Source organism: Camarhynchus parvulus, chromosome 9 (assembly GCF_901933205.1).
Source record: "Camarhynchus parvulus chromosome 9, STF_HiC, whole genome shotgun sequence".
Lineage (NCBI taxonomy): Eukaryota > Metazoa > Chordata > Aves > Passeriformes > Thraupidae > Camarhynchus > Camarhynchus parvulus.
Window position 1 is genome coordinate 4,116,163 of NC_044579.1, and position 12,224 is coordinate 4,128,386.

Sequence of the window (12,224 nt, forward strand, 5' to 3'; positions counted from 1 at the left end):
TAGCTAAATTCACCTGTAGCTTGCGCAGCTCAGGGTTTAGCAGACATCCCCCAGTGTCTGGGCTGTTTATGGGGCTGCAGTTCTGTCCTCAGGCTGGGGGGAGAGATTTTGTCAAATTGCACAGCGAGTTACAAAGCAGAGGGAGGCTTTGGCTGCTCTACAGCCTGAGAAATTCTACAGTGACTCAGAAAGGGAAATTTTCTGCCTGAGGAAACTGGCAAGATGCTACAAGCCATGAAAAGGGACTTGTCACTGCGGTGGTGACGAGAAAGGTGAGAGAGAGATTGATGCAGGAGCTGAAATGTTCGTCTGGCACGAGAAGGCATGAGACGTTTGACTCCTCCAAATACCAGATTGCACTCTAAGTGCTGCTTTGCAGTTAATGATCTGACCAGAAGCACACTTTGATGGAATAAACGCATGTAATTACAGACATCTCCTACTTTTCCTTCTGTTTTGGATGACAGTCTCTTCTCACACAATTCTCCAGCATAATTTGCTGTGCACATTAATTAATGCCTGCTATAGAATGGAAAAATGTAGAAGCCTATAAAGCAGCCCTTCCTCAGAGGTGGAAGGTGGAGGACCTGCTGCCTGCACTACAGGGCAGCTCTTCCAGGACCTTGGGCTGTGGGGGGATGTCAGCCAGAGAAATCTCATTTTGCAACCTTTGATTCCACCAGCAAGGGATGTTTTGGCTTTTACTTCTCAAACAAATTTTTTAAAAGATGGAAAGGATTGGATAAAGATGGAGAGATGCAGAGGAAGAGCTTTAAAGGAGAGTGGGGCCTTTTGTGCATTTTGGGCCCTGGAAGCTGTGTTGGTTGCCAGGAGCATCCTGCAGGTCCCCACTCACAGCAAGGAGAGCAGGCACACCATGGCCTTCCCTGCCCAGAGCTCTCAAATTGCTGCCACTTGCAGTTCCTTGCCAGAAGAAACAGCATGGGAAGAGCTGAAAAGAAGAAAAAAAAGAAAAAGCAGAAAGAAAAAGCAAAACCCAGCATGGTCATTAGGATGAACTGCTTGGAGTTAGATAACCAGAAATGAGTTGCTAAGCAATGCTCAGGGAAAATGATTTGGAGAGAACGTCACGGTGTGTGATACCTAAGGGGGGAGAGATGTGTGTGCTTAGCAGAAATCATGCTCAGCTACCACAGCACAGCAAGCTGGGCACCAGGGCTGCTACAGAGAGGAAATGCAGCATTTTGCTCTATGGATTATTACTTTTATTATTTACTCCTTTATTGCTGCTTGATGGGTTCTGGAACTTTCAGGGTCTGAGTTTGCAGAGGAGCTCATCTTGAGGATGCATCCTCAGCTTTCTGTCCTTGGATCTGCATGAATGTGTTTACTCCTCAGTTAAGCAGATTTCCATCATTTTGAAAAGCCTGTCAAAACCATTTAGCTATGAAAAATCACTAATAACTTTGGATATCTTCAGAAGGAGGGTGTATTTGTAGAACTAATTAGCTCCTGCCAACATATAATGTGTGCCTTTGCTTTTCTGGTGTAGAAAATCATTCAAACCCAGCTCTGGACTTGATGCAGCTGGGCACTAAAGACTTGTGGGGGGATGAGATCTCTGCTGAGCAGTTCAAGCTTCCCCGGCTGCCCATGCTTGGGCATTTGATGTTCAGATCTGGCCCTCAGCACAGACCAAGCTGCAGAGTAGTTAATCAACAGTCCCCTCCTCAGTAAAATTGAAACTCCTTTTTCTCCTGGCATTTATTCATGGCATCTATTTACAGCCCCTTGTCTCTTACCCCGGGCAGAGCTCTGAGCCTCAGCTCATGGCTCAGAGCAGTGATATCACCCCCAGAGCTGTGATATCACCGTGCTTGGCTGCTCTCCTCCCGCCGTCCATCCGCGCGTGGCTGCAGCCCGTCCTTGGTGCCTTTCCCTGAGATAAACCCTGCCTGGAGCAGCACAAAACTCTGGCTGCCTGCAGCCTCGCTGCTCCAGCACTCTGGGAAAGCCAGCCTGGCCCACACCACCTCGTATCAAACCATCAGCAGCATCGGTTTGGCTGGCCCCAAGGAGCAGCTCCCCCATGGGATGCTCCCTCCCTCCTGTCAGCAGATTTCCCAGGGAACAAAGGCAGCTGGATCTGTGTTATCTCCAGGCTGGAATTGCCTGTCCCGGGCACAGCCCCTGCCTCGCACAGAAATGTTTCTTGTTTAGGCAAGAGGAACAGAAAGCACTGTGAGGAGTGTCCCTGTTGATAAGGGATGTTGAGCTAAGCAAGCCTGGCGTTTCCAGGCTCTGACATCGAGTGGGTGAAGGTGGCCCTGCCAAGGCTGGGCTTAACCAGACCTGGGGATGATCCATGGCAGCTCATTAAAGGATGATCCAGGTGTGTGAGGAGGGATTTATCATCAGTGAAAGTTCCACAGTCAAGCATCAGTGGCAGGTGGGAATGGGATGTGCCCTGTAACCGTGGCACTCTAAATGTGGAGTGGTGAAAGTGGGAGAGGTTTGGGGTGGCTGTAGAGAAATCTGGCCATGCTGTGTTTCCTGTGTGGAGGAGCTGGTGGGCTCATCTGGTGGGACCTGGTTTTAGAGGGGACTTCATGGTGGTGGTGAGGAGGGAGGGCCCAGAGAGACCCCAGGTCCTTAGGGACCCCCAAAGGGTCACAATTACCTGCTAGGACCAAACCAGGAACTGCTTGTTAGGACTTATTGGGAACAAACCATCTCAGAAAGAGGCAGAGCGAGCTCCAAAACTTTGGAGATGAATTTTCCTGTCTCATGTTGCCCCTCTGCCTTCTGCAGTGTCCCCTGTGAGGCAGTGAGGTTGAGCGCCCATGAGCTGGTGGCCCAGCAGAGCACTCAGTGCTTTGACAGAACACAGATTTCAGCCCTAGCCCGGCGTGATTTTCCTTTTATTTTTTGCTATGAAACAGCAGCAATCTGGGTCAGGACAGGGCTCCTCCTGCTGAGCTGTGACATACCCTGTGCTGAGCAGCTCATCTCTGCCTGCTTTGCTTTTTGCTGGGTGTTGCAGCCTTGTGAGGGCTTTGGGGGAATTGATGGCTATAAACAGCTTTAATGAGTGTTACAATTAGAGACAAATTGCAAGTTCAAGGAATTGCAACCAGCCAGCTTGGGAATGCATAGCAGGTTGGTGGTGTTGTCCCTCACATGCTGGAGACCAAAGAGAGATGTGTCTGTCAGTGTCTCTGGCAGGATTCAGGCCCCTGGGGGTGAAGGGGATGTCCCCTCTGTCCTGGGAGGGGACAATGTCATGCCCATGCCTATGGCAGAAGGGGTGTTGCTCAAAACTGCCCTCTACCTGACAATTATGCTTATTTTTAGCTTTCTATGAATTTTCTCTGGTCAGAAGATCACAGGTCACCATCACTGCTTGCTTTCAAGACAGTGAGAGCAAAAAATACTAATGAGCTCTTCACTTCCCAAGTATTTTTTTCTATTTTAGGGAGTTAAATAAGAGTCAGACTCCCATCAGCCAGCCCAGTCTTTCTCATGCCCTGACCCTGGGTTTAGACAAGGGCCACAATGCTGTCTCATTCAAGATCCACAGAGACATTTCTTTTCATAGGGAAGTTAAAAAAATACTAGTTTATTTAACAAATGTGTTTTTACACTGACCTTCCTGTAATTTGCATTCAGACCTTCCTACAAAATGCCCAAAAGGTTCTTAATGGCAATAATAAAGAAATCATAAAGGGAGAGGAGCCAGGGGTATTGGCCATTTCTTCCCCAAGAGCGTTAGTTAATCTGTAGTGTGTATATTTGTGTTGCATTGTGGTTGTGTATTTGCTGCCCTGTGCAGTAGGGCTTTTTCCCTTCTGCTGCTGCCATTCTTCTCTTTCAGAATGAGATTCTGGTAAGTTCTACCCTCTGCCCACCCCCCTTCCATCTCCATATTTTAGACTAACTGGAGGCAAGCATTGATGTTGTTATGAAGATTTCTTTAATAGGGTGAAACTTCTCATTTCCATCCTGAATAATTTATGGGCAGCTCATTCCCACTAGTTCTAACTAAGGGTTGTTAGCCTAATTATTTTCTTTTCCTGCTGATATTCCTTATTTACTGCTAAACAGCAGTTGCATCCTCTCTCAACCTGCCTTTTTTTTAAGCTAAGTAAGCCAAAATTCCCTGTTCTCATAAAGTTGTGCCCTCTTATTTCAGGTAAAAAAATTAATTAATCCATAAACAAAGACCCAGTTGGGATCCTGGTCAGCTGCCCCAGTTTATCTTTGCTCAGCAGGTGAAATGCTGCTGTGTGGGGCTGCTGAGCAAACCTTCAGTGATTTTAACATGATCACAACCTCCCCTGCCAAATCTAAGTGTTTGCAAAGTCACACAGAGGAGCGTGATAAATAAACTGGTTTTAAAGTGGGGGTTATTTATGTATAGACACAGAAAAGAAGGTTTGACTATTTAATTCAGCAACTGATCTAGTGGAAATTGCCCTGCCAATGGCAGGGGTTGGGATCAGATGGTCTTTAAGGTCCTTTCCAACCCAAAACATTTGATGGTTCTGTGATTATCTGCAGAGCAGTAGCAGAGAAGAGCCATCTGCATTGCTGGTGTCCAAGTCTGACATTCAAAGGTTAGAGGTCTTTCAGGTGGCATTTCTCTTAATTGTCGCTGATGAAACTAATTTACAGCAAATTGTAAGAAATTGGAGTGAATTTTCTGAGAGCTGCTTCTCCAGTGCCTTTCACAGAAGGCAATTCCACCTGAAAAAATAAGGTTTTTCCTTGTCTGCCTCATCAAATCCCTTTACCAAACCTTCTTAGCTGCGTCATGAGGTGCCCATATTGCAAAATTGAGGGTTTTCACATCTTTTCCTGGGGCTTAGAGCAGAGTGTTAGCATGAGGAGCAAGGCTGTGCACAGGAACCACATCCATTGCTGGAGTCCTCTGTTTTCTCTCCTGGGTTATCTGTATTTCATATTTGAAGGCTGCAAATGAATCATTTCAGAAGAGAGAATGCAGCCAAAACGCAGGGAGAGCACGTATTTGGCACCCATCTCCAACGTGTGAGAGCTGTGCCAAATCTGCTGCTCTCTTCTGAGGCACAAGGCAACGTCCCCAGTCTGGTAGCAGGCAGCAGCACCCACTGAGCACTTGAGAAATCTGATCTGTTTTCTTCTGGAAATCTGATGGAGTGTTTGAACTGCACGACAGGGAATGATTTTGAAAAATGGTGCTAGGCAGGCTTGTTTGCTTTCTGAAATCTTGAGAAAAAAAAAAAACAGTTTTAGGAAAACTAACCGCAACCCTAGCAGAAGGATTAATTCATCTGTTTTCTTCAGGAAAAATAATTACTACGGATCTTTCAAAGCTCCCAAGGAGCTGGCAGAGAAGTCTTCCCCAGAGCTGCTGTCTGTGACACTGTATAAAATCAATCATCCCTCTTGGCCGGGGCAGCGAGCAGGAGGAGTCACCTCTGCGCCGGCATCTGCAGCCCCAAAGCTGCTGCTGGGACCCTCCTTTGCTCAATGTGTGTTGAGATGCAGCATCTGCTGATGAATATCTATGAGGGAGACGGTTTTAATGTAAAGGATTCCAGCTGTTGATTGCCAGGGATGCAGAGTGGCCCAGAGGGAAGCCGAGCTCAGCGCTGTGGTGGTCCCTGGAGCCTGGCAGTGGGAGAGGGTGGGAAACGAAGCGTTTCACACTGGGAAAACTGAACCCGGGCTGGCAAAGGGGGAGAATCTGGAGAAAAGCCTTGCAGGAAAGCTGTGAGCACACGAGGGGGTTGGTGCTGGGGCTTCAGAGAGCTCAGAGACATCCCAGGGCTCTGCAGGGGGAGTGGGATGGTGCCGGTGCTGGATCATCCGTGGCGCTGCTGGCAGGGAGGTCCTGGTGGGACTTTGATAGCAATCAGCATGCTGCTGTGAAATGTTACTGCTCCTGGGAGGAGAGCCTCAGGCGAGCAGTGGAAATAGGGAGAAAAATAGGAAGGAAAAAGAAAAGGGATGGGGAGGCAGCAGAGCTGGGCTGGGTGGCTGAGCATCAGAGTGCTCAGCTCAACTCTACCTGCTCTCCTCCAGGGCAGGTGGGATGGATCCTTGGCAGGGGCTGCCTGTCTTGAGTTGCTTTCCCACTGAACAAGACATTTTTCATGTCGCATTTCCACGGGAAAACGTCAGTTCCAGAGAAAAAATAGGAAAAAAAGAAAAAGTGATTGTTGTTTTTATTGTTATCTGCTGTCAGTTCTTCCTTCAGGCTCTCACTTTTCTCACTGTAAGCTCTCCAGGCAGGGATTTATTCACCACTTTCAAATGACTGGCATGAAGGTACCATGCCAGCAGAAATAAATATCCATACTGACAGGAGTTAATATCTCACTTTGATATTTCCCTTTTGGAATGAAATGGAAAAACTGGACAACCAAAATTCAAATTGCTTCTATATTCTTTTGAAACCTCTTTTTAATTGGTTGGATTTGAATTTTTTGGGGGAAGCATATTTTTTCTACTGAAAACCTGTAAGCAAGGATTTTTCTCCAGGCATATCTTGTCATGTGAATTTTATCAGCTCTCCAGACAAATGAAAAGGTCAGGTAAGTGACAGTGGAGGTAGAAGTGACTCTTTTGTTCAAGAAGATCTTGTCTTTACAGCTTTGAAGATATTCTGGCTTTGAGGAGGACCTCACACAATTCTTTTTTCTAATTCTCAGCCTGTGGCTTCTTGCTTGTCAAGAGGTTCTGGACATTGAAGACATTTTGCCTTTAAAGCTCAAGGAAAATCAACGTCTCTGCAGCCAGGAGAAAGGAGATTCCAGCTCCCCTTTTAGGTACTTGTAAAACCATCATGTTACTCCTCTGAGTTTTCATTCAAAGCCCTTGAATATCAATTGTTCCATGAGCAGACAAGCTGGCAGCTTGTGCTCTGCCTGGTTCTGTGGGTCCTCTGTCCTGCCCTGCCCAGGTCCCCATGGGTCCCCAGTGCCATCAGGGACCTCAGGCAGGAGGTGCTCTTGCCTCTCTCCATTTCCCTGCCTGTTCCCTCACTTTCCTGAAGCCTGAGCAAATGCAGCACTCTGAGAGCATCACTGCCATGCCAAACGTGGAACAATGCTGGAAAATGGGCTCAAAACCTGTTAGAAGAGTGGTGGGAGGGGGGCAGGCCAGGCAGGGGAATACACCAGAGGATCTTTGCCTCCGTCAGTGTGGACAGCCACTGCTTCCCTTGGTTTGCCGAGCACAGCACAGCCATTCCCAAAAACAGACTTCCCCCTTCTGAGATCCCCCAGGGCATCCCTGTCCCCACTCTTGGGCTTGGGGTCACCTTTGTAGTGGGTTTGTTCAGTGATTAGCAGGGAGTCAGGAGGTTCTGCTGTTGGTGTTGGCATCTGTTGTTTTGTGGGGGGAAGAAAGGTTTAATTGTGCAGGTGATGGGCTGAGGTGATAAGTGCTGGCTTCAACAGCTGCTCCCACTCTGGTGGTGTGGAGTTACTGCTGCAGGATCCAGGTTCATGCTCTGGCTGTTTAACTAGATCTGCATGATGGTGCTGGGAGCCTGCCCATCACATCCACTGGGCTCTCTGGATAACAACCCCACTGCTCTCTGACACTGTGAGGGGCCTGAGCTGTGGGCCTGGTCCTCTGGGCATTTTGGGATCAAAGCATAGCTGGGACCTGACCACAAAGGCAGACAATGCCCCAGCTTTGGGCAGAGCAGGAGGATGTACAGACATGTACAGACATGTGCAGACATGTGCAGACATGTACTTCCCATGGCTCACACCAGTCTCTGGGCAGAGCAGAAGGATGTACAGACATGTACACACATGTACTTCCCATGGCTCACACCTGTCTCTGGGCAGAGCAGAAGGATGTACAGACATGTGCAGACATGTACACACATGTACTTCCCATGGCTCACACCAGTCTCTGGGCAGACCTTGGAGGAGCAGGACTGTTCTTCATTTGTTGAAATGCAGCCTTCAGCAGGATGAGTGGTCTCTTGGCAGGATATCAGATACTGCTGAGGCCATGGAAATCAAACTCTTCCACCACCAAGAAGGCTTTAGAGTTTGAGGACATCCATCCCACCCCTGCTGCCTGCGTCCATCACTGGTGGATCCTGGTGGTCCCACTACCTCCAAACCTTGCTCAGATGTTGCAGTGATGGAGCCCAGCCCAGCTGGGCACACCCATCTGGGGCAATGGCCTCACAGCTCTGACAGTGTCCCAGCTGTGCCTGTCCTTGAATGGACCTGCAGGAACCCAAGCAGGTCCCAAGGACTGATGCTGCTCGTTGTGTCCAAAGCTGTTGGGCATCCCACAGGATAAACCACAGCCACAGCCTGTTTGCACAGGGCTCTTCCTTCTGGCTCCCCACTCCTGTCTCTGCGAGCAGCAGAGCCTGTGGCACCCTCTCCTTTGCCACTCAACAGCTGCAGATCCCCTGTTCACATGGAATCAGGGAATGGTTTGGGTTTGAAGAGACTTTAAATCTCATCCAGTTCCAACCCCCTGCTATGGGCAGGGACACTTTTCACTATCCCAGGTTGCTCCAAGCCCATCCAACCCAAACTTGGACACTTCCAGGGATGGGGCAGCCACAGCTTCTCTGGGCACCCTGTGCCAGGGCCTCGCCACGCTCATTGGGAAGAATTCCTTCCCAATATCTAATCTAATCTACCCTCCTCCAGCTTAAAGCCCTTCTGCTTTGTCATCACTTAGAGTCTGCAAATGGAAATTTAAAAGCCTCTGAAAGAATCTGTAAGTAATTTCTAATGATCCTTCCCAGGACATTTTATGAAATGAAAGACCCCTGTCTGTTCTCTGTCTGCAGTTAACCAAGGTCCTCTGGAACCAGGAGAATATTTTAAGAACAATGTTACTTTGCAGCAGCTCATAGCTAATGAATTCCCAATTCATATTTCACAGTAGGTTTAGAAGAAAAGAAAAATCCATTTTCCTCACAGCTGTAATGTATTTTCCAGTCACTTGTGGAACAGATTGTGCTCAGACTTGCAGCAGGGTAAAAAAAGCACAACTAGAGTTTGGCTACTTTGTGTGTGGGGTCCCTCAGCCAGTCCACGCTCTAATTGCATTAGAATTGTGCACTTCAGAGGCTGCCAGAGGCTCCATTTTCATATTACTTTGTTGGGTGCTCTCCCCATTTCTTCTTATTCTGTTTTTGCTAAGTGCCTGCAAAACAAATTACAGCAAATATTGCCTCATCGGGGCAATGCTTCTTAATTCACAGTGCATTTTACTTTGTACATGTTGATGCGTCCATCTAAATTGTGCTGGCAGAGACCTTGAAGGGTGTCATTAGGAAATTTCCTCTGTTTGCTGATCAACTTTCATTTGTCCTGGCTCTTCTGATTCAGGATCAAAGGAGAGAGGCATGAGAGTAAAATCATAGAATCCTAGAGGGGTTTGGGTTGGAAAAGACCTTGAAGATCATCTTGCCATGGGCAGGGACACCTTCCAGTATCCCAGGCTGCTCCAAGCCCCATCCAGCCTGGCCTTGGACATTCCAGGGATGGGGCAGCCACAGCTTCCCTGGGCACCCTGTGCCAGGCCCTCACCACCCTCACAGGGAAGAATTTCTTTCATCTCTTTAATGAAATCATGATATTTTGATATCTCTACAGCAAACAAAAGCTGGTGTTCAATTATTTCCCATAACAAAGTCAAGGGGGTTTCTTGGTGGATCTTCCCTGGCTTTGGGGAGCCAGAAGCATCCCAGCTGGATGTGATGGTGTTTGCTGGACACAGCTCTCCCAGCATGACCATGGACCTGTGTGAGGGAGCCCCAGCACCTCTTTGGGGTGGGGAGAGGCAAGAATTTGTCCTCTGCAAAGCCAATGAGTGCTGCCCTCCAGGCTGCTGCCCAGCAGCCAGGCCTGCTTGTCCTGCTTGTTGTCACTGTCGTGGGACACTCTGTTGGTACTGGGGCTGAGAACAACCAGCAGGGAAGCAAAAACTGCCTCAGGAGGTGCTGAAGCATCTTCTGGCATCTGTGCTCCCCTTTGGGCAGCAGCTGGCACAGAATGTCAGCAGTTCTGTGCTGGAGAGGTGGCAAACAGGACTGGTGTGACCTGATTGTGGCTTTTTCAAGGCATTTAGTCTGCCAGACAGGACAACAAAACCCCTGTGCGTTATTCTGGCTGGGTGTTTGAGTCTAGCAGATGGCCAGGATGTAGCTGCAGTCAGAGCAGCCTCTCTGGGTCACAATTCTTTCCTTTCCTCCTCTTTGCTCCCAGGAGTCACCTTCAGTCCCATGTCTGCTGGGTCCTTAAAATTCCAGGAAAAATGCTCATTCCAGTCATTGAGAGAACCTGCTAATGGAAACAGACATTGGAGAAAATCTTCCAGAGCTGGCAAATATTTTACCCAAATCAATGGGTTTCTAAAGAAGGCTTCTATTTTGGCTAATCAACCAAGAACTAGTCTGGCAACAATTACCCCCAACTCTTGTTCCTGGAAATCCACTGTCTGCTCCTGGGCTGTGCTAGCGTGCACTTTCATATGAATTAATAATTTTGGGCAGCTACTTCAGCAAGTGATTTGGAGCATCCCATCTGCCTGTTCTCTGCATTTTTCTCTGATCTAGACTACAAGTTTCCAACATCACTTGGGACCTAGCTTTCCTATATCTCATCTCTTCCAGAATAATTCCATGTTTTTAGAGGCTTGGCATGAGGTAGTTGTGGTTCTGCCTGTGTCAGCCAGGCCTGTCACAGCCAACAGACCCACATTCCATGATGTGGGTGCTGACCTGCATCCCAGCTCTGCTTCTCTCTTGCCTATTTGGTTGCTATTTTGCATCTGCAGTGAATCACAGTGTGGTTGCATTGATAGTAGGGTCTTCAAGCATTTTAGCTCCAATTTTTCATCTCCAGGATATTGTAAATAGTACCTAAATGGTGAAATTAATGCACTGCCTTAGAAGTAAAACCAAAGGAGGAATCTGAAAGTGGATGTGGATGTGCATGAGCATGCCAACATGTTGATTCTTGAAGTTCATTGAGAAAAATACCCAGGGAAATGTAAAATTTGTAAAATTGCTTATGGATAATGAATGCAGCTGAATTGTGCACCAGCTGGGCAAGCAGCTCTTTTCCATAATCCTGAACTCACCTTAGAGCTTTTAATTACTCATCTCAAATTTCCAATTATTTTCCAGACTGTGTGACAGAACACAAAAAAATAATCCTGATTGCCACAATCCAGCCTGGACCATCAGCCCCTGGCTGCTGCTGCCCACCCAGGCTGGAGCTGGGCCGTGTCCTGCCTGCAGAGGGGGGTCCTGGGCAGAACATGGCTGCAGTTATCTGGGGCAAAATACCATCTTCTGCCTTGATCTTTGCCCTGTGCAGCTGAGATGGAGTTTGCTGCTGTATTTCCATTCTGGAAGCCAGCTCTCCTGTTATCACCCCCTGACATGAGCAATGGAGCTGATACCCTGTCACACGCTGGGGAAGCTTTATGAAAAATCAGTGCAGCATTGCTCAAGCTCTGCTTCCAAGTCCAGATAAACACTCGTGCAGCGAATTTCAAATTAAAAGAATAAACCACAGAGCTGTCCCAGGTATTGGGTAAGTAATGAATGAACAGTTCTTGCTGCCTCGTGTGGGTTGCCCAGTGCAGCTCTCCAAGTGCATTGTTTGGGTATTATTCCCTCCAGCACTTCAGCAAGAGCTCATGGGGGGTTTGTGACCAGTTCACCACCACCTTGCTCCATTTGCAGCCCAGACCAAGGCTGATATGATATTGCAGCAGCCCTTGGGTTTCAGCAAGGCATTTCCCTGCAAACAAGACTGTCAAAAATGGGCAAACTGGGACGGACTGTGATTGCACCCTGTGCTCACTCTGTCAGTCCAATCTGGCCTAATGTCAGCACTGATTCTGACTCACAGCTCTGAGTAACAGTGCTGGATGGAGCCAGCCTGGGAGACTCATTTTTGGAGCTCATATCTCTAAGGTCTATTTGTAAAAGTATCTTGAAAGGTCTGGCACAGGAGTGCCATTTGTTTTAAAGGGAATTGGGCATCCCAGCTGCTTCTGGGGCTTAGCAAAGCTCAGGACAGCACACATAAACACTCTTATAACACTTCTTACTTGGCTGTGTGCAATACAAAACACCCAGAGGAATCAGGCAAGCAGCAGCAGCAGCTTGACCTGCAAGCAAAACCTCCCTGAGGTTTTGTGTACAGCAGCACAATGCCCTTTCTGCACTGGGTCCAGCAATCCCACCCTGGCACAGAGCATCAGAGCTGGGCAGG